Source organism: Schistocerca americana, chromosome X (genome assembly GCF_021461395.2).
Source record: "Schistocerca americana isolate TAMUIC-IGC-003095 chromosome X, iqSchAmer2.1, whole genome shotgun sequence".
NCBI classification, from domain to species: Eukaryota; Metazoa; Arthropoda; class Insecta; order Orthoptera; family Acrididae; genus Schistocerca; species Schistocerca americana.
The window spans coordinates 34,345,465-34,368,647 of NC_060130.1; the positions used below are offsets into that span (position 1 = coordinate 34,345,465).

At 40.7% G+C, this 23,183-nt stretch overlaps 1 pseudogene; it reads right to left on the bottom strand.

The window, feature by feature from the left end:
- LOC124554990 overlaps positions 1 to 23,183 on the bottom strand; it is a 114,025-nt pseudogene that overhangs the window by 24,978 nt on the left and 65,864 nt on the right.

A 23,183-nucleotide genomic window follows, 5' to 3' on the forward strand; every position in this document is an offset into this window, starting at 1 on the left:
AAGCATTGCAAATGGCTTTCTTACCATATTTCAGTGGCATGTTTTCAAAAATAGAAAGAATCGCTAGGAGAAACAGAATCAAGTGTGTTTTTCGTCTACCAGCGAAACTAAGGAAGTGTTTGTGTTAAGTTAAAGACAATCTTGACCCTAGAAAACATAGATCATATATAAGATCTGATGCCATTATGGGAAATCTTATATAGGGCAGACACCTCACATTGTGCAAGAACACTGTGTTCAACAGCACTGACAAAAATGCCACCCAGTAAATTAGTGGTAGCAGAGCACTGCCTGAATACAGGGCACCACACGTTTCCCAAGAGGCCATACGGTGGGCAATCTTACCAACAGGAATATGGAATTTTGACTAAGCACTGCCCAGAATCCAGCACTGACTGCCATGAAATTAAAACAGTAGAAACCAGATCCTCCGATGTATGACCTGATGCAGCACCTTGCAGAGAGTTAATTCAGCTTTTAACCACACGAGTGTCCAGAAGTGCAGTCATTGCCCACAACACATAAGCAGAAGGCTACTATGAATGGCATTTCCATCCAACTGGGAGTGCCTGTCCACACATTCGTACTCCTGCTTCTAGCCTGACAAATTTCAATTCTGCTGTGCGAATATCACCAGTCACATCTTGCAGCAGTGATGACAGGACCCACCACTACCTGAAGATGACGAACAGTTGTGTTGGTGAAATATTGCGAGGCTTGCACAAAGTTATTCAGTGGCCAATCTGAGAAGATTTGTATACATTATTTTTCTGTGACACAGGTATTGTGCAGCAAAATGTGATAACTTTCTGCATTTGCCTTTTTGTAAATTTCAAAATACCCCAAAAATTGGTGAGAAACACTGAACATATGACGTAACCAGATGACATACCCCACAGCATGTGCAGCAGTCGGGGTTGAGTGTAAAGGAATGATTGAGCAGTGCAATACTTTCATTTGAGAAAACAGAGCAAATTTCAAAACATTTTGTAAATATGATCCGTTGTAAATGTAGATGTTACAAAATTACTGTCCCTGCTGTAATCAAGCAAAAGCAGTTCTGATTTTGTGTTTTTTGCTTCTGTCACTTCTCTTTTTGTTTACAGACATTAGTTAGTAAAGAAAACAAAGGTCATTTAATGGCGATGATGCTATTCTGAAGTTTACACTCATCTACTTATGGTAGGTTTTCATTGTACTGTACTTTGCAAGAAATCAAGGAAACTGCAAGACCGGTAAATAAAATAATAAACTTCAATATAAATACATAATTGTTTAACACAATGAAAAAATACTGCCTGCCAGATGCAAGACGCAAATCCTGAACGCCATCACTAAAGTCGCACACATGTATCCGTAGCCACAACGATATGAATACTTGACTTGGGTTGGGATGATCAAGTGTGACAGACCAAGAGGCTCAACCACTGCAAGCATGGCAAGGTACATCATCTGGTGACATTTGTCATTCGCTTTTGACACATTTCCCAACATTTGTATCGTATCCAACATTTGTGATCCACTGTGTCTTGTATTAAATTACTTGTCTCAGGGTCATCTACAGTGCTTTGGAGGTTTTTAAATGTTAATACGCATCACCCTGTGTGTATGTGTGTGTGTGTGTGTGTGTGTGTGTGTGTGTGTGTGTGTGTGTGAGTATGTGTGTGTATGTGTGTGTTTATATATATGAAACAAATACTAACAAAGAGATAGAGGGCCTGGTGAGTACTTACCTCAGCTCAGTACAGCCGATAGATACACAAAACAGAACAGAAAATTGACGTATCCTAGCTTTCGGAACTTCGTTCCTTCATCAGGGAGGAGAGAGGGGAAAAAAGGGGAAGAAGGGAAAGTGGATTCAGTTATTCACAACCCAGGTTATGAAGCAACAGGGGAAAGGTAAACAGGGAGGGTAGCAAAGATGGAGGCATGGATGTCAGAGGGAAGCCAAAGATATTCTACTGTAATTACTGTGCCAGCTTCAAACCAAGGAGGATGAATACAGAAGTAAAGAGGTACATAGTATAAAGATAAACACAACTATGTAGGATAAAAAGATGCGTGAATGGCTAAAGTGGAAAGGGAAAGAGGAGAAGACTAAAGAGTAAATGGGAGTGAGGTTGGTTAACATAGGTTCAGTCCAGGGGGATGGCGGGATGAAAGGATGTGTTGGAGTGCAAGTTCCCATCTCCGCAGTTCCGAGGTACTGGTGTTGGGTGGGAGAAGCCAAATGGCACATATGGTGTAGCAGGTTCCTAGGTCCCTAGAATTATGCTGGAGGGCATGCTCCGCTACTGGGTATTGGACATCTCCTAGGTGGACAGTTCGTCTGTGCCCATTCATGCGCTCAGCCAGTTTAGTTGTCGTCATACCAATGTAAAAGGCTGTGCAGTGCAGGCATGTCAGCTGATAAATGACGTGCTGTCTCACATGTGGCCCTGCCTTGAGTTGTGTATGTTATACCAGTAGCGGGGCTGGAGTAGTTGGTTGTGGGGGGATGCATGGGGCAGGTTTTGCATCGGGGTCGGTTACAGGGGTAGGAACCGCTGGGTAGAGAAGGTGGTCTGGGAATATTGTAGGGTTTGACAAGGATGTTACGGAGGTTAGGGGGTCGGCAAAAGGCAACTCTGGGTGGTGTGGGGAGAATATTGTCAAGGGATGATCTCACTTAAGGGCTTGACTTGAGAAATTCATATCCGTGGCGGAGTAATTAGTTGATGTATTCGAGGCCAGGATAATATTTTGTGACAAGGGGGATGCTTCTGTGTGGTCTGGGGGTAGTAACATTGTTGTTGGGTGGGGAGGAATGTATTGTTTGGGAGATCTGTTTGTGGACAAGGTCTGCAGGATAGTTGTGGGAGAGGAAAGCACTGATATATAATATAATACAGGGAAACATTCCAAATGGGAAAAATATATCTAAAAACAAAGATGATGTAACTTACCAAACGAAAGCGTTGGTATGTTGATAGACACACAAACAAACACACACACAAAATTCAAGCTTTCGCAACCCACAGTTGCTTCATCAGGAAAGAGGGAAGGAGAGGGAAAGACGAAAGGATGTGGGTTTTAAGGGAGAGGGTAAGGAGTCATTCCAACCCTGGGAGTGGAAAGACTTACCTTAGGGGGGAAAAAGGACAGGTATACACTCGCACACACACACACACACACACACACACATATATCCATCCGCACATATACAGACACAAGCAGGGTATATGTGCGGATGGATATGTGTGTGTGTGTGTGTGTGTGTGTGTGTGTGTGTGTGTGTGCGAGTGTGTGTGTGTGTGTGTGTGTGTGTGTGTGGCATACTGGTCTGAACTATGCAGCCTTCAAATGGAAGTTTTTTGATCACTCCTTATTTTGCACCCTGCCACCTTGGCAATATGTACCGCAAATCATCAGACAGACGACCTTCCTGCATGCTTCGAGCATCCCCTGGTGCTGTTCCGAACCAATGCTAATCTTTGTAACTGTGACGAGCAGTGTGCAGATTGCATCTTTGTATCCCACAAAGAGGTGACAGTTCCCAGTGGCATGAATGGTTACTGTTTATTGACTGTCACTGAGTTGGTGAGTCATTTGCTACATTGTGGCCCACCTGTTCGCTGCTAAAGCCATGCTAGTCAGTGGTAACCCCTGTCAATGATATCCTGTTGCCCATAGCAGTTCACTCTGCTGATTGTGGTAGTATTTTCCTTGAATAAATCTGCTCACAGTACACCTTTGACACTGTGGTACAAGAAAGCCCAATGACTACACACCCATATAGAATAAGTGTCTCGAGCCATGGTTACCCACGATATGGCAGTGATAAAATCACCCTGTGATCAACCGTCACACTGCAGCTGTAAGCTGCACCTCCTTTTTCAGAATACTCAGGTTTATTAATTTGAAGTAAATCAGATCTTTTGCAGGAAGATTTAACAAAAAGAGCACATCCACGAAAGGATGAAACCATGTCTAATTAACTGGAACACAAAATTAATAATTAGTGGTGACAAAGATCCTCTGCAATAAAAAATAATGTCCACTTACTTCATGTATTAGTCTTCAAGTGACAGAATATATGTAACTGTGTCCTTCTTATTTACACTGATTAAACAATGGAAATTCCAGGTAGGAATATCAACAGTGCAGAGAAAGATAGATCACTATTTACCATAAAGAAAACAAAGTTGCACACAGGCACAACACACAAGCAAGCACTCCACGCGTGCACGCACGCACACACACACAGAGAAAAAAAAACTGACAAGTCCAGCAGCTAGGGGCAAGCTACTGGAGTTGTCAGTCATATGTGTGTGACACGTGCTTGCCTGTGTGTATGAATGTGTGTGTTTCTCTGTATCTCTTTTGCTGATGAAGGCTGTGACCGAAAGCTTTGTGTAAGTGCCTTTTTAATTGTGCCTGTCTACAATGTAACATGTCTCCTTTACAGTAAGCAGCAATCTATGTTTTCCTATATTTTTCATTTACACAGATGTAATTAACAAATCAGAGTCTATTTATTCCAGAGAAGTGACAGTTTGTTCATGACAGTTCAGCACAAATCTGATTTTTTATATACAGCAAGGCTACCTATAAATTATTCTGTGTGCCAGTGTTCATGCTGACTATAGGGATTCACACGGATCATGTGTAATTTGACAACTGGTCCTGTAAACTTACTTCTGCTCAACGTGAAAAATTCTCCAATCCACATTTTATAATTAACCCTTAGCATATCAAATAATGCACCCTTCGATATAACTGCTTATTGTCCACTTCCCATCACTCTATTCCCAATGTCAACCCAGTTGACCTCTTCTTCTAATCCAAAAACCATGGTTGACTCAATGTTTGCTATTGCAAGCTATTGCTATTGCAGCACAAAAGTGCCAGAGGCACCAGTAATGATATATAATTAAAAATACTAGAAAGTAAGGCTCACTGGTCCGTACATGCTAAGACAAACACTACAAGTGTGTAAGACACCGCGCTCTCACACAACAAGTACAAGGTCTGAATACATTCCATTTACGATACACTAAACTGTTTCATTCACGGTGCAATATACATACTCTCTCCCCAATAAACAGAATAGTTATAACTCAATTGTTCACAAGTGTATATTATGACTCTTGCCACAGCTATGCAGTCAGTATGCCACAGGGGTGCCATAGAAAGGGATCAGGTTCAATTCCTTGTAGAGCCGGGAAATTCTGCTCGGTGGACGGACTGGAATAGGGTACACTCTGCTTGTAGTTCCAGCTGAGGAGCTACTCAAGTGAGAAGCAGTGTCTTCAACTTCTGGAAGTTGATAACAGCCTGGAGAGTTGTATACTGACCCCCTAACTCTCCATAGATACGAGGGTCGGTCAAAAAGTAATGCCTCCCATTTTTTTTCTACTTAAAGAAATTAAGTTAAGTGAAAAATTTGAATTTGGCGCCATTCCTCAAACCTTCTTCTGCAATCCACTGCAGTAGTAACTTTCTGTGTCAACAGGTGGCAGCACAGCAGAAGTTTGTAAGATGGCCGACATCGATGTTCGTTTGAGACAGCGTTGTGTGATTGAATTCTTGAATGCAGAAGGTGAAACGCCCATACGCATTCATGAAAGACTGAAGAAGGTGTATGGTGTTGTGACAGTGGATGTCAGCACTGTTAGACGATGGGTTCGTCGTAAGGAAGCTGAAGGGCAAACACCGTTGACTGACAAAAAGCGGAGCGGCAGGCCGGTGAGTGCAGTGACTCCAAACAACATTCAGCAAGTTGATGACATCATTCGTGGTGACCGTCGGGTGACTGCAGATGAAGTGTGTCGCATTATTTCTCTTAGTAAAGGCAGTGTGATCACGATTATTAAACAATTGGGGTACTCAAAAGTTTGTGCACGGTGGGTTCCAAGAATGTTAACCGATCAGAATAAAGAGGCAAGGAAAACAATAGCCTCCCAACACTTGCAGCGCTTCCGTTTGGAGGGAGATGAGTTTCTGAAAAAAATTGTGACCGGGGACGAAACATGGGTGCATTTTTTTGAGCCCGAATCAAAGAGGCAGTCAATGGAGTGGCGTCACACAAGCTCGCCGAGGAAGAAAAAATTCACAACTGTGCGATCGGCAGGGAAAGTTATGGCAACAGTTTTCTGGGATACAGAGGGTGTGATTCTGGTTGATTTTTTGGAGCAGGGATGCACAATAAATTCTGTTCAATACGTCACAACCCTCAACAAACTTAAAGCACGTCTTCAGCGAGTTCGCCCAACAAAATCAATGGCAGATGTTCTTCTTTTGCATGACAATGCAAGACCACACACCAGTCGTCACACCTCTGACGAGACTGTCAAAATTGGATGGGAAGTTTTGCCTCATCCCCCATACAGCCCTGACCTGGCACCATCAGACTTCCATCTGTTCGGGCCACTAAAAGAAGCTCATCATGGGATTCATTTTGAAGATGAGGAGGCCATCAAAACATCCGTGCGTCAATGGCTTAGGAAGCAGAGCTGTGATTTTTACCGTGCTGGGATACATGCCCTTGTTCAAAGATGGACCAAAACTGTAGAGATGGGTGGAGATTACATTGAAAAATGACAAAATGATCCTCAATGTTGTGGTTTTCAACCTATGTAATTGCATTTAAATTTCCTGACAATTAAACGTAGAAAAAAAAATAGGAGGCATTACTTTTTGACTGACCCTCGTATATAGTAGAGGACATCTCTCGAAGGGCATTGCGTGGTCTTCTGGGCCCAATGCAGAGTTCCTTTATCAATGTATATTGTATATCACCACTTGTACACACTCATCAGCACAGTACCATATTGTCTCTTCGCGTGGCAAATTTTTATTCCCTTGTTTCCAGATCAAGATTTTTCCACTTCTTCTTCTTCTTCTTCTTCTTCTTCTTCTTCTTTTTTTTTTTTTTTACTTGTACCACACATATTCCACACGGTTTATGCTCACTCCTTCAATGATACTTCCTATCCTCCTCTAGTGTCCGAGTTGTCCCTGCTTTCCTGCGTGTTTGTTGGTTTAAACACCCTTGTTTCAAAAGAGAGTGACAGCTTCGATACAGTCTTGTCAACATTTTGTATTTTTATTTAGCAATTATTGTTTGAGCCTTATAGGCGAATGTCACAAGATATTGTCAACCACTGCATTCACTAGATTGGAATGGGGTTCATGGTAACTTATCAATTCATTTTTTAAGTTGCTGTTATCTTTTTCATCCTATCTTGGACTAGCTTTTCCATACTCCCACTCTATTTTACGTAGTCAAACAGTTATCTGCCCTTGCAAACTTGCTCCTTTACTACCAAGTTAACTAATACTGGGCAGCCTAACAGAAGTTCCAATATCCAGTCTTTCACCACAATTCACCTACACACACTTTTCACTCACTGATTTTCTTTTTTCAATGTCATAAATATTTTGCTTTCACAGACTGCTGTGCTATGAACATAAAATTGTAGGAACATCTGCCTCACAGGTCATTTTTTTTTTTTTTATTAAAGAATATGTTCCTTGCTTATTCCTATTTGCTTCTGATACATTTCCATTCTCACTTTTATTTTGTTTTGATCCATTTCTTTTTTCTTTGATAGACAAGTCAAACAACAATGGCAATATGTTGCAGCCCCTTGTGTTTCACCCTACTTACTACGAACTTACTTTTCTTAGCTTCCAATTTTATTAGTCATTTGGTTTTTAAGATACTTAAATTAATTGTTTGTCCCTGTATTTTTATATCTTATTTTACCTTCGGTTGATAAAGGATTTCTGGTATGCTCACAAAGAGAGAGCTGATTCTTCCCACCCCTCACCCCCCTTACCTTGTCCTGAAGCAAACTTATCGCCAAGTATCTTGCAGTTTTTTTCCTATTATTAATCTCTTAGTCTAGTCATCAATTTAAAAGTGTCAGTTGTTGGTCCCATTGTCTAATAATTTGTACATTTATACACATGAAGTTCCAATTTTTATTTGGAACATATAGACTCTGATAATCATGAATCACAGTTCAAATGGCTCTGGGCACTATAGGACTTAACATCTGAGCCAAGGCAGGATTCAAACCTGCGACCGTAGCAGTCACGCAGTTCTGGACTGAAGCGCCTAGAACCGCTCGGCAACAGTGGCTGACGAATCATAGTTACCATCACATGGACAGAAATATTGTGTTAACTTTATTACAACATAGGGACATAACTAAAAATGTCTTTACATAATTTCCAGTTCTGATTACTTTCCTTTAATTTAATCTCACAAATAGGTTAGTGTAACATGATGTTGACAGAGGCAAATTATATATACTCACAAATTATTTAGCTAGAGGTATCTGGTTTGTATGTCTGGGAGGGAGGAGGGTGCAAGCTGAAAACTTCAAGAAAAGATTACTCATTTCATACCTGCTGGATTTAACTGCAGTTTATCTCTTCCATATACCAACCACATACCTAATGTGCATGGCAAACAGTTTGAAAGTATTATTCTATACTCAGCATTTGGAACTATCAGTTCCTTAATGAGAGAGGAAAGAGGGATAAGTTTCTGAAGGTCTCAAAGGTCACTCGGACTCCATGACTAATGTGAGGACAAGAGGAACAAATGTGTCTATAAGAAGTTTTGGAATTTCACCTCCTGGAGGTAAAATACTGATCAGTCTGTCAGTCTTCTAGTAATTTTATGGTTTCCTCACATGAATTTTCACTTGGACACGATTATTCTATGTTTCATCACTCACCTGAGAGATATCTCTGAATTCCCAAAGAGACACACCTTCAAATTGCCATCAGCTGTTATCCGTAAACGGTTGCACGTGCCACAGAAGTGTTCACTCATTGAGGTAATAAATCCCACATGTCCCTTGAAGCCCGGCACATGGTATGCCTGCAAAAAGAAATTGTAAGAAAATAGCTACTGCTGTTGTGAAAATACTATAAATGTGTTGCTCACCAAGTGGAGGAAGGAGAAAATGTGCATTAAGGGGAGTTTGAACGCCATATCCTGACAATGTTAAATTGAGTGACTTAACTTCCCCGTATTTCAGGAACAACTGTAGCCATTGACAAGAAACTTTTACAGGACATTAAACTATATGTTCTGAGTCTTACAATAATTGCATTTCAGCCACTGCTTTTGGAAATACAATTTTTTAATTACACAGTTAAAATTTTGTGTACTTTTTTGTATGTTATTCTAAATAATTTTATTTATACATAACATTATGTTCTTCTTTTAGTTCAGAAGGCTCAGGATACATACTGAAAATTTGAATTCGCTATTCGAATTAGTTACTGAGATTTAGGGAAAAATGCAAGACAAAATGTAAATTTTCAGGAAGAGTTTTTAAAGTTTTAATAGACTGTAACTCAATATATGCTTAACATTTTATTTTTAGTCACTCAGAAGCACCCTGCACCATACTGTATATCATCCTCTTGATCTTTTTTAAGTTTTTTCTTGTTTTCTTCTTTCTGGACTCTGTAGTGGCCAACTGTGCTGCATACTCTGCTATACCAGTGCAAACCTTGTCCATCCATTCAAATTCTCTGATGCAGTTTGCTCCAGAATTAATTCCCATATGTTGTAGCACTTTCACGCTACCAATGTTGCCATCAGTAAAAGCAATAACAGCATGACTGACCCCCACTTTAGTGTCTTCATTACAAGAAAAACATTTTTTGGTCTACATCTACATCTACATCCATACTCCTCAAGCCACCTGATGGTGTAGGGTACCTTGAGTACCTCTATTGGTTCTCCTTTCTATTCCAGTCTCGTATTGTTCGTGGAAAGAAGCATTGTCGGTATGCCTATGTGCGGGCTCTAATCTCTCTCATTTTATCCTCATGGTCTCTTTGCGAGATATACGTAGGAGGGAGCAATATACTGCTTGACTCCTCGGTGAAAGTATGTTCTTGAAACTTCAACAAAAGCCCGTACCGAGCTACTGAGCGTCCCCCCTGCAGAGTCTTCCACTGGAGTTTATCTAACACCTCTGTAACTCTTTCCCGATTACTAAATGATCCTATAACGAAGCATGCTGCTCTCTGTTGGATCTTCTCTATCTCTTCTATCAACCCTATCTGGTACGGATCCCACACTGCTGAGCAGTATTCAAACAGTGGGCGAACAAGTGTACTGTAACCTAATTCCTTTGTTTTCGGATTGCATTTCCTTAGGATTCTTCCAATGAATCTCAGTCTGGCATCTGATTTACCCACGATCAACTTTATATGATCATTCCATTTTAAATCACTCCTAATGCATACTCCCAGATAATTTATGGAATTAACTGCTTCCAATTGCTGACCTGCTATATTGTAGCTAAATGATATGGGATCTTTCTTTCTATGTATTCGCAGCACATTACACTTGTCTACATTGAGATTCAATTGCCATTCCCTAAACCATGCATCAATTCGCTGCAGATCATCCTGCATTTCAGTACCATTTTCCATTGTTGCAACCTCTCGATATACCACAGCATCATCCGCAAAAAGCCTCAGTGAACTTCCGATGTCATTCACAAGGTCATTTATGTATATTGTGAATAGCAACGGTCCTACGACACTCCCCTGCAGCACACCTGAAATCACTCTTACTTCGGAAGACTTCTCTCCATTGAGAATGACATGCTACGTTCTGTTATCTAGCAACTCTTCAATCCAATCACATAATTGGTCTGATAGTCCATATGCTTTTATTTTGTTCATTAAACGATTGCGGAGAACTGTATCGAACGCCTTGTGGAAGTCAAGAAACATAGCATCTACCTGGGAACCCGTGTCCATGGCCCTCTGATTCTCGTGGACGAATAGCGCGAGCTGGGTTTCACACGATCGTCTTTTTCGAAACCCATGCTGATTCCTACAGAGTAGATTTCTAGTTTACAGAAAAGTCATAATATTCAAACATAATACATGTTCTAAAATTCTACAACTGATCGATGTTAGAGATATAGGTCTACAGTTCTGCACATCTGTTCGACGTCCCTTCTTGAAAACGGGGATGACCTGTGCCCTTTTCCAATTCTTTGGAACGCTACACTCTTGTAGAGACCTACGGCACATTACTGCAAGAAGGGGGGCAAGTTCCTTCACATACTCTGTGTAAAACTGAACTGGTATCCCATCAGGTCCAGCGGCCTTTCCTCTTTTGAGTGATTTTAATTGTTTCTCTATCCCTCAATTTCAATATCTACCATTTTGTCATCTGTGCGATAATCTAGAGAAGGAACTACAGTGCAGTCTTCCTCTGTGAAACAGCTTTGGAAAAAGACATTTAGTATTTCGGCTTTAGTCCACCATCCTCTGTTTCAGTACCTTTTTGGTCACAGAGTGTCTGGACATTTTGTTTTGATCCACCTACCGCTTTGACATAAGAGCAAAATTTCTTAGGATTTTCTGCCAAGTCAGTACATAGAACTTTACTTTCGAATTCATTTAACGCCTCTCGCATGGCCCTCCTCACATTACACTTCGCTTTGCGTAATTTTTGTTTGTCTGCAAGGTGTTGGCTATGTTTATGTTTGCTGTGAAGTTCCCTTTGCTTCCTCAGCAGTTTTCTAACTCGGTTGTTGTACCACGCTGGCTCTTTTCCATCTCTTATGAGCTTGATTGGCACATACTCATCTAACGCATATTGTACGATGGTTTTGAACTTTGTCCACTGATCCTCAACACTATCTGTACTTAAAACAAAACTTTTGTGTTGAGCCATCAGGTACTCTGAAATCAGATTTTTGTCACTTTTGCTAACCAGAAAGATTTTCGTACCTTTTTTAATATTTCTATTTATGGCTGAAATCATCGATGCAGTAACCGCTTTATGATCACTGATTCCCTGTTCTGCGTTAACCGTTTCAAATAGTTCGGATCTGTTTGTCACTAATATGTTATCGCCATGCATCAGTTCTCTGTTTAACTGCTCAAGGTAGTTTTCAGATAAAGCTCTTAAAAAATTTCACTGGATTCTTTGTCCCTGCCACCCATTATGAAAGTTTGAGTCTCCCAGTCCATATCGGGCAAATTAAAATCTCCACCCAGAACTATAACATGTTGGGCAAATCTAATCAAAATATTTTCCAAATTATCCTTCAGGTGCTCAGCTACAACAGCTGCTGAGCCAGGGGGCCTATAGAGACATCCAATTACTATGTCTGAGCCTGGTTTAACCGTGACCTTCACCTAAATTATTTCACATTTCGGATCTCCGTCAACTTCCTTCGATACTATTGCACTTCTTATCACTTTAAACATGCCTCCCCCTTCACTTTCCAGCCTGTCTCTGCGGTATACATTCCAATCTGAGTTTAGAATTTATTATTGTTTACATAGGGTTTCAGCCAACTTTCTGTCCCCAGTACTATGTGGGCATTGTGACCGTTTATTAATGAGAGCAGTTCTGGGACCTTTCTATAGACGCTCCTGCAGTTTACTATTAGCACATTAATATTGTTATTCCCTGTTGCATTTTGTCTACTCCTACCTTGCCGCATCTCAGGAGGTGTCTTGTCGGGCCTAGGGAGGGAATTCTCTAACCTAAAAAACCCACATGTGCACTCCACACATACTCCGCTACACTTGTAGCCACTTCCTGCATGTAGTGCACGCGTGACCTATTCAGGGGGACCCTACATTTCTCCACCCGATAGCGGATGTCGAGAAATTTGCACCCCAGATCTCCGCAGAATCGTCTGAGCCCCTGGTTTAAGCCTTCCACTCGGCTCCAAACCAGAGGACCACTATCGGTTCTCGGAACGATACTACAAATAGCTAGCTCAGATTCCACCCCGCGAGGCTTTCCGCCTTCACCAACTCCACTAACCGCCTGTATGAACTGAGGATGACCTCTGAACCCAGACGGCAGGAGTCATTGGTGTCGACATGAGCAACAATTTGCAGTCGGGTGCACCCAGTGCTCTCTATCACTGCCGGCACGGCCTCCTCCACATCTCGGATGAGACCCCCGGCAAGCAGACAGAGTGAACACTGTCCTTCTTCCCCGACCTTTCCGCTATTTCCCTAAGGTGCTCCATCACCCGCCTAACGTTGGAGCTCCCAGTAACTAATAAACCCCTCCCCCCATGTGCCTGCTCAGACCTTGCTGAAGGAGTGGCCACATGTCCACTCACAGGCAGAACGGGCGATGCCACACAGCCAGCCTCCACACTGACCCTCCGCCTCATGCGCCGCGAATGCTGCTGAACCCGCCACTCCCCTTGGGAAGAGGGTGGCCCAACCGCGCCCGGTACCCGCAAAGATGTGTCGACAGAAGGGTCAGTGGGTGAAGCATGTATCACCTGGGGTGTACCATGCAAAGCACCAGACTCCCCACTGCCGCTACACTCCAAGGCAGCAGCCTGAAGATGGGTAACCGCGGCCATCAACACGTTCAGCTGTTCGCGAACAGTGGCCAGCTCCACCTGTGTCCATACACAGCAGTCACACATCCTATCCATCCCAAGAAATCAATTTACTGTAGAGAGTTAATCAACTTATAACTAGACTGCTAATTCACTAAAGGTGGCTGATAGTTGACTAAACTGTGGTTACTAGACACTTCCTGTAGAAAACAATGAAAATAGCCCTACCTGTCTCTGGACTGTATTGAAAACAAACACTAGCACTACTGGCACTATGGCTTACTAAACGGACTCTCTCTGACTGTATTCAAAACAAACACAAAATCTATGGAACACTATTACTAGCACTCGACAATAAAAAGCTTCCTAAAAGCAAAAACACATGGAAGAAGAAGTGACAAGTAAGAAAAATTGAGTTAATACTTAAATTAGCGTAGCTCGCTGCACAGCAGACATGACGCAGACGGCAGTTACGACAACACTGACACTATAAGATTATTGAACGACTCATTGGGATTTTGAGTCTGACAATGCAGACACTTCTTCAATAATTCCAGATTGCCAGGTCTCTGTAAACAGGTTTTATGATATCCACAACTGCTGCTGGGATAGAATGTTTATGGCTGTATGACCTGTTTAAGTACTGGGCATTGCGGTAATTGCACCATGAACCAGATCCAGGAGGGCAAAGATGGTGTACTGGTTTATCATCAGCTGACAGTCTCTGGAAGAAGGTAGCCCGTACTGCCTGCTTCAATTTCAACAAATCCTCAGTATTATTTCTAATGGCAATCTCATAATACTGTTGTAATTGATCAATCATTTTGTCTGTCAGCCTGCTTCTTATGGTCTTACCACCTGAAAGTTTCTTGTCTCTCAAACTTTGTTTCAACTTCCTCAATCTGGTACCCATCCTCTTCTGGACATGACCAACACATTCCAGTTCTGTGATAAGCTTCTCACCATAAGGCTGAGTGGCTACTACACTGTTATATGCATTTGAGTCTGCATAACCTAAGAACTTAGTGTAACACACTCGCCTTTAGTTTACAGATCGATTATAAATTTCAACAGCTGCACAGGCCTCCGTACAACTAGTTGTCCTTCATAATTTCTGTCACAGATATGCCCTTCTTCATGCCCTGATTTATACTTATAACAATGTTTGGTTAAAATCTGGAAATCTATTAGCTTTCCAGTATCCACACTGGTCACTGTAGCAACAGAATTCTTAGAAATGCAGCTGCGCTTCTACCAAGTGCCCCAAAAGCTACGGATATGTCAATCATACCATCGTTTATTTCAGCAGCTTCATTTGCAGCACACTTAATTGACTCACATGCAGCAGATTTCACAGCAGCTCCAATAAATCCTGCATACTTGTCCATTTTACAAAGTGGGCGTGGCATATACATCATGACACACATTGTTTCTGCTGCAGTGTAACCTTTGCCAATAGCTCTCAATCCATAAAACCACCTAACATTTATTTCAAAATAATTATCTTTACACTTATCAGAATTCCAAAATGAATGAGTATATTTACAACTGGCAGAATTAATGATACGTTTCCTGGCTAGTCCATTTGATACCTCAATGTCTTCATGTAAACTAACTGGCCCTCCACATACATACAGCACGCACATTCACATAACACCCCTGTTAGGTTGTGTAAATGTATCAGAATATAACCTAACCTACCGTTTACATGAGTTTTGTTTTGAGATAACTGTGTTATCACTATGTTTCATTTTAATCTTCGAAGCACTAATGGGTGTTTCGCTAGATACTCATGAGTTTGCCAGTATTTCGTTGTCTGTAACTTCACACACCACATGCTGAACGCAAAGTTTCTCTTTATACAAAAATTTATTACCATGAAACCCACATTTCTTAAAAACACTTCATTTTGGAGTCATACTTTTTGAGAGATTTACCAGTCTATTCGTCACTTTTCCTCGGAAGAACGTTAGCACTTCGATATACAAAGCATGTTTATACTATGAAAAGATACGATACTATTTTTGACAGTGCTACCAATACAAACACATAATTTAACATTTGTAACACAGTAATCCACAGCTTTCTACAGGGTGGTCCATTGATAGTGACCGGGCCAAATATCTCACGAAATAAGCATCAAATGAAAAAACTACAAAGAATGAAATTCGTCTAGCTTGAAGGGAGAAACCAGATGGCGCTATGGTTGGCCTGCTAGATGGCACTGCCATAGGTCAAACTCATATCAACTGCATTTTTTTAAAATAGGAACCCCCATTTTTTATTACATACTCATGTAGTACGTAAAGAAATATGAATGTTTTAGCTGGACCACTTTTTTCGCTTTGTGATAGATGGGGCTGTAATAGTCAAAAATGGTTCAAATGGCTCTGAGCACTATGGGACTTAACTTCTGAGGTCATCAGTCCCCTAGAACGTAGAACTACTTAAACCTAACTAACCTAAGGACATCACACACATCCATGCCCGAGGCAGGATTCGAACCTGCGAACGTAGCGGTCGCACGTTTCCAGACTGTAGCGCCTAGCACCGCTCGGCAACTCCGGCCAGCTGCTGTAATAGTCACAAACATATAAGTATGTGGTATCACATAACATTCCGCCAGTGCGGACGGTATTTGCTTCATGATACATTACCCGTTTTAAAATGGACCGTTTACCAATTGCGGAAAAGGTCGATATCATGTTGATGTATGGCTATTGTGATCAAAATGCCCAAGGGGCGTGTGCTATGTTTGCTGCTCGGTATCCGGGACGACATCATCGAAGTGTCCGAACCATTCGCCGGATAGTTACATTATTTAAGGAAACAGGAAGTGTCCAGCCACATGTGGAACACCAACCACAACCTGCAACAAATGATGATGCCCTAGTAGATGTCTTAGCTGCTGGGGCAGCTAATCCTCACATCAGTAGCAGACAAATTGCGCGAGAATTGGGAATCTCAAAAACGTCGGTGTTGAGAATGCTACATCAACATCAATTGCACCCGTACCATATTTCTATGCACTATGAATTGCATGATGATGACTTTGAACGTCATGTACAGTTCTGCCACAGGGCACAAGAGAAATTACGGGACGATGAAAGATTTTTTGCATGCGTTCTATTTAGCGATGAAGCATCATTCACCAACAGCGGTAACCTAAACCGCCATAATATGTACTATTGGGCAACGGAAAATCTACGATGGCAGCGACAAGTGGAACAGCAGCGACCTTGGCAGGTTAATGTATGGTGTGGCATTAAGAGAGGAAGGATAATTGGCCCCCATTTTATCGATGGCAATCTAAATGGTGCAATGTATGCTGATTTTCTGCGTAATGTTCTACCAATGTTACTACAAGATGTTTCACTGCATGACAGAATGGCGATGTACTTCCAACATGATGGATGTCCGGCACATAGTTTGCGTGCGGTTGAAGCAGTATTGAATAGCATATTTCATGAAAGGTGGATTGGTTGTCAAAGCACCATACCATGGCCCGCACGTTCACTGGATCTGACATCCCCGGATTTCTTTCTGTGGGGAAAGTTGAAGGATATTTGATATCGTGATCCACCGACAATGCCTGACAACATGCGTCAGTGCATTGTCAATGCATGTGCGAACATTACGGAAGGCGAGCTACTCACTGTTGAGAGGAATGTCATTACACGTATTGCCAAAGGCATTGAGGTTGACAGAAATCATTTTGAGCATTTATTGCATTAATGTGGTATTCACAGGTAATCACGCCATAACAGCATGCGTTCTCAGAAATGATAAGTTCACAAAGGTACATGTATCACATTGGAACAACCGAAATAAAATGTTCAAATGTACCTACATTCTGTATTTTAATTTAAAAAACCTACCTGTTACCAACTGTTCGTCTAAAATTATGAAACATATGTTTGTGACTATTACAGCGACATCTATCACAAAGCGAAGAAAGTGGTCCAACTAAAACATTCATATTTCTTTACGTATTACACGAATATGTAATAAAAAATGGGGTTCCTATTTAAAAAAAAACACAGATGATATCAGTTTGAGCTATGGCAGCGCCTTATAGCAGGCCAACCATTGCGCCAGCTGGTTTCCCCCTTCGAGCTAGACAAATTTCTTTCTTTGTAGTTTTTTCGTTTGACACTTATTTCGTGAGATATTTGGCCCGGTCACAATCAATGGACTACCCTGTATATAAGAAATTACCGATTTTATTAGGTCTTGACGTAATGCATGTAAAAATTTTAACATTTTCAACTGGTGTAGATTATATTTTAGAAAATAAAATAAAATACTTCCCACACAAGTTTATAAGTAATATACATATCATTTTAGTTGGAGAATTGCAAATTTTATAATCAGATAAAAACCCAAAAAAGTGAAAAAGAATGTTTTCCCCTTCTAACTCCCCTTAAAGTTATGGAAATGTGCAAGCTTTTGGAGTCAGTGGCTTCTTCTTCTGGCAGAAACAATGAAGGGGAAGGAAAAGGGAAGAAATAAAAGGATTGTCAAGGTTTAGGAAATGGGGAGAGTTGCAAAGAAGCTGCAGAGAAACCCAGGCCAGGACAGACTTACTGAATGGGATGAGAAATATGTAACTAAACCAGTCCATCTCTCATACCACCAGCAAATGTGAAGTATTCTTGTGATCGGTAGTAAGTCATAAACATTAAATTATTTTCAATGTATGTTCATATGTAATACTGCACGTACCTTTGAGGTATCATTGGGCCCATTGGGAAGAGGATCAAAATCAGGCCACTGCTTTCTAATTATTTGGAGCATTTCACTAAAGGAGACCATCTTCCCATCATTCCATTTGTTGCCGCTGAAAGGCATGTACTCGATAAATCTTACATCAACATTTTTCTCTTTTGTTAACTCCACAAAACTGCACACTTCATCTTCATTAAAACCTTGCATTACAACACAAATTATCTGTGGAAGAAAGACACCATTAAAAACTTGGTATCAGATAAAGCATGGTTTAAACAGAGTTTGAAAGACTTTTTGATAGGCAACTCATCCTACTCTATACATGAATATCTTAACAGTGGCTGTTAGGCCAGCTTAAATAAGAATGTCTCTTAGATTTCAGTTCTGAGAGCACTTTGTCATAACAGTCAAGATTATGTACTTTTTGTTTGATAAATTTATGAATAGTGCATAACAATGTTTCGGTCTGACAGCGTATCAATTCTGAAAATATTAGCTGTTACAGTTTGTATTGTATTCACCTAGTTTGACAATCTCCTGACAAATGATCAGGGTATTCAAATGTTTTATATTTTTTATGTTATACTTTCTGGCATGTTACTCACCCATGAGAATCATCTCATGTTTTGGGTCTTGGAACAAAAGCTGAATCTAATCTAATCTAACCTACAAAATAATGGTTCTACAAGTCTGTTGTTATATTTGTATACCTCACTGATTCTGTTAAATTAATCTTTTTCTCTCTTTTTAGAGAATGTGGGAATTTATCTTAGCATGCCAAACTGTTAACCTTCTTAACAATTTAAGAAAATTAAACTACATACGTCTCCAATCCTTTTTCCCACTCCAACGCACACATCTTTTGCTGAAGGTATTATTTTAACTATTACATTAAATTATGAAGCTTTCTTGAAACTGTGCTGCCATTTGTGAAACAAAGTTAAAAGTGTTCTCAAGATAAAAGGTCTTCACAAAAGGAGCATTTAGTATCTGTGCAGGTAGTAACACTGACAGCCTTCATATAAACAAGCCCATATGGTAGAACATCCTGCTTTACACATACACACAATGGCAGAAAAAAGGAAAAGAGCACACCTTTCATTCAAGCATTGAATATATAAACTGATGAGACAAAACACTATGACATCCTGTTTGATAATGTGTTTGTCCACTGTTGGAACACAATACAGCAGTGATTTTGTGTGGGACAAGTTCAATAAATTTCAGGTATGTTCCCAACATTATGTGAGGTATGTTCCCAGCATTATGCAGCACCGCATGTCTAAGCACAGGTCATGTAATTCCCATAAATTGGAGATCAGTGGTTTCTGGGTGCAGAACTGGTATCTGATATCATCGCAGATGTATTCCATCAGATTCAGAAGGGGTGAATTTGATTCTGGCCTCGTGACACTGAAAGTCATATTGTTGAAACATGTCACCTTCATTAGGGACAGAGTGCGGACAGTGCACAATAATGTTCACACAGAACAAAGCTGTTATGGAGCCTTCAGTTACTACCACAGGACCCATAGAAGACCAGGTGAATGTCCTCCATAGCATAATATTGCTCCCACTGGCCTAAGTCTGTAGCAAAGTGCACCTTTCAAGCACCAATTCACTCTGTTGACAGTGTATGTGCACAAAACCGTCAAGCAGGTGTAATGCGAAACACGAATGATTCAACCAGATGACACATTTCTATTGATTCACTGCCCAATCTCAATGCTCCTGAGCCACAGAAATTGTAATTCAACAGTGTTGTCAACATGGGAACATACAGGGGTTGTCTACAGCAGAGCCCTATGTTTAACAATGTGAAATGATTGGTGTGCTCTGAAATACTCGTGCTTCCACCAGCACTGTGTCATCAGACCTGCCACAGAAATTAGCTTCCTCAACCGAATGTCATCTTTTTCAAAGGAACCATCCCAGCATTTGCCTTAAATCAATTAGGGAAATCAAGGGAAACCCAAATTTTGGTGGCCCGATGGGTGTCGGGTCCGTTGTTCTCTCGAAGGCAAGTCCACTGTCTGACCACTGTGGTGGCATGACCTAGTCTTAATTAAGCCAGAAAATCCTGGGAAATGCTGACATACTTATTGATTTAAGATATAACAATTTAAAACAATCCTTTCATGAATTTCACTACAATTTTCTGCTCTTTTGAAAAAAAAATTCTTTTGACTGTTTTGATGTTGTTTAGTATGTTTAAATAATGATGGCAGTCTCTATAAAAGGGCAGTTCGACTTTTAAGTTTAGTTATACTGTTTTAAACTACATCCTTCATCTATTTGTCCACCCAGAAGTGCTATAGGATATAACTTGAAGACTATGGTGAGATGGTGGGGGACAGTCATGTGTTGAGAAGGAGGTGCTGCCAGAAACGAAGTGTGTGAGGTGACGTTATTGACACTGCATACAGGGAGAATAAAAATACTCTATTCCATATTCATTTACAATCTACGTCTGGCCCCCATATGGTTTTACTTTTCTCCAATAAGAAAAAAAGAAATTGTCAGTAACTGTCTTTATAAGGTCTTAAAAGGAAACAAACAATAGAAAATCTAGGCTGGAATAATGACCATATTATAAAAAAGATACATTGCTATTCACTGTATACAGGAAATGTTAGGTCACAGACAAGCACAACAAAAAGACTACTAAACAAGTAAGCTTTCGATCAGAAAGTCTTCTTCGTAAGTGGACAAAACACACACACACACACACACACACACACACACACACACACACACACACACACCCATGACCGTTGTTTCTCCCATTATGCGCAGTTGCTCCCAGTCTGGCCCTAGCAGCCAGAGACAGTGGTCATGTATGTGTGATCTGCATTTGCGCGCGTGTGTGTGTGTGTGTGTGTGTGTGTGTGTGTGTGTGTGTGGGAATGGGGGGGGGGGGGCGTTTGCACCAAAAGCTTACGTGTTTAATAGGTGGTGTTTCCCCCCCCCCCCCCCCTGCCAGCAACACAACATCTACACTATACAGTGAGTGCCAATCTATCCTTTTCATAATACTGTCGTTACCACCTTGCCAAGAGGCATATTGTGGAGTAATCTGAAGGGCTCTACTAATTTGTACAAGAGGAAGGAGAGCACAATCTCAATGTAAGTTTTTAGAAAACTGGTATGTGCGTTACTTCTCCAAACCTTTCAGAAAAGACACGGTATGCTCTTCATTCAGCAAGATGCGTAATAAACAATATTAGCAATACTGCATCAAACTTGTTCACTTTCATCTTTGGATTAAACATTCGATTTCAGAGAGTACAGAATTTGGCAGAATCAAATTTTGGGGATATGTGGAACTGGGACAATGGCAAATTTTTTACCCATTCAACAAACTAAGCACTGCTGATTGCTACTTTTATTGTGTCTGCTGCTGCAATGCATATATGAAACTGTAAGTGCAGCATCTATGATGGAATAAAATGTTATACAAATGAAACAAACAGGCACAGTGAAATAGAGTAGTATGGCTCATCATTTCGGTCTCACAGATTAGCAGGTGTTGACTTGAAAGATAATACTTAAGAAGTATTTACTCAAATCCAAGCCGCACTTTTTTCCGGTTTTTGTAATCCAAAAAACCGCCTGCGGCTTAGAATCGAGTGCAAAGCAAGTGGAAGTTCTGAAAAATGTCAGTAGGTGCTGAAACAACTAACTTCTGCCGTCGAATATATGTAGCGCTACACAGGCATGCTTCATAGGCACAAAGATAAATACTGGCGCCAAAACCTCTGCGTCAGTAAATAAATTAAAAAAAAAAAGGTGGAAGACAATTTTCATACATTATCCAAAGAAGTAAATACAAATTCCGTATTGTTCATCTTCGAATGTAGCAGAACTTCAATGTATTACGAAAATCCGACTGGCAAGACTGTTTGGGATGTTTGTCAATATGGCCAACTCTACGTTCTGAATGTTTTCCTACCTGTGAGAAGAGATGGTTGCTAATAGGAACCTGATGAAATGTGAATCACATGCAGTATTCTCTTCATCATAAGAGTAATACGAATATAAACATTTTGCCACATATTCTTTCATGTTTGCTGCTATCTTATTTAAATCCTGTCTGCCTAATAAACTACGAAACTAGAGTGAGACAACAGCAAATGTGGAAGAATATACGTATCGTGTCATGTTTATATTCGTATTATTCTTATGCCTAATAGTGATACAGTCAGAAATGAAGCATGGCAACTGACTAGATTTTTATATCTAAGATGACTCTAATTTCTGTGCAGAATTTGATGTACTAAAGAAGCGGCCGCAAAGATTTTCAAATGGAGAAAAATTTTCGCCTAACTCTCGTTCAGAACATGTTCTATCATACGCAGTCTATTATTTGGTTCTTGTTGATCATTATCAAAGAAAGCAGCAGTGTAAGTAACAAGAAATAGTAGTCTCTTGCCATTGTTCTGCTAATGAGACAATTTCTCTCTCTCATTGTTTTTTTTTTTTTTTTTTTTTTTTTTTAAATTGTAAGCGGCGGTAGCGTGCACAAAAGCAAGCCATGCCGCGAGCGACGAAAGGCTGCAAACACTCACTATCAGAATGCGACAAACAATGCATGACACAGTACAGTAATGCATTTTCAGCTTAGAGTGACATAAACGCCTATAACAAGGAAAATGGCACTTATCAGATCAAAGCAAAATAAGCAATCGATTCAAACCAGATGAAGCACGTGAAAAAGGAAGGGTACCAGTATAAATACGGACGGAGCGCCTGACGCATAGCAATGGCTACCTGGTAAAGCTTAAGTGCTACGCTTACGACTCGAACCAAACTACTGTAGCTGTATCGTCATTCACTCGAACTAAATTGTGTCTCATATTACAATGGACTGACTTTGTTTCGATTTGGAGGTGCGGCCTAAAACTTTTCTCTCCCCTTCAACTTCGAGTCTCAAATTTCAGGTGCGGCTTAGATTCGGGAAATTTTTTTTTTCCTTCCTTTATTTCGAGTCTCATTTTCAGGTTTGAGTGCGGCTTAGATTTGAGTAAATACGGTAGGTGGTTTTTCAACTAATTCTGACTATGAAATAAAACAAAGTACAGCAGGGAGCTCTGACGA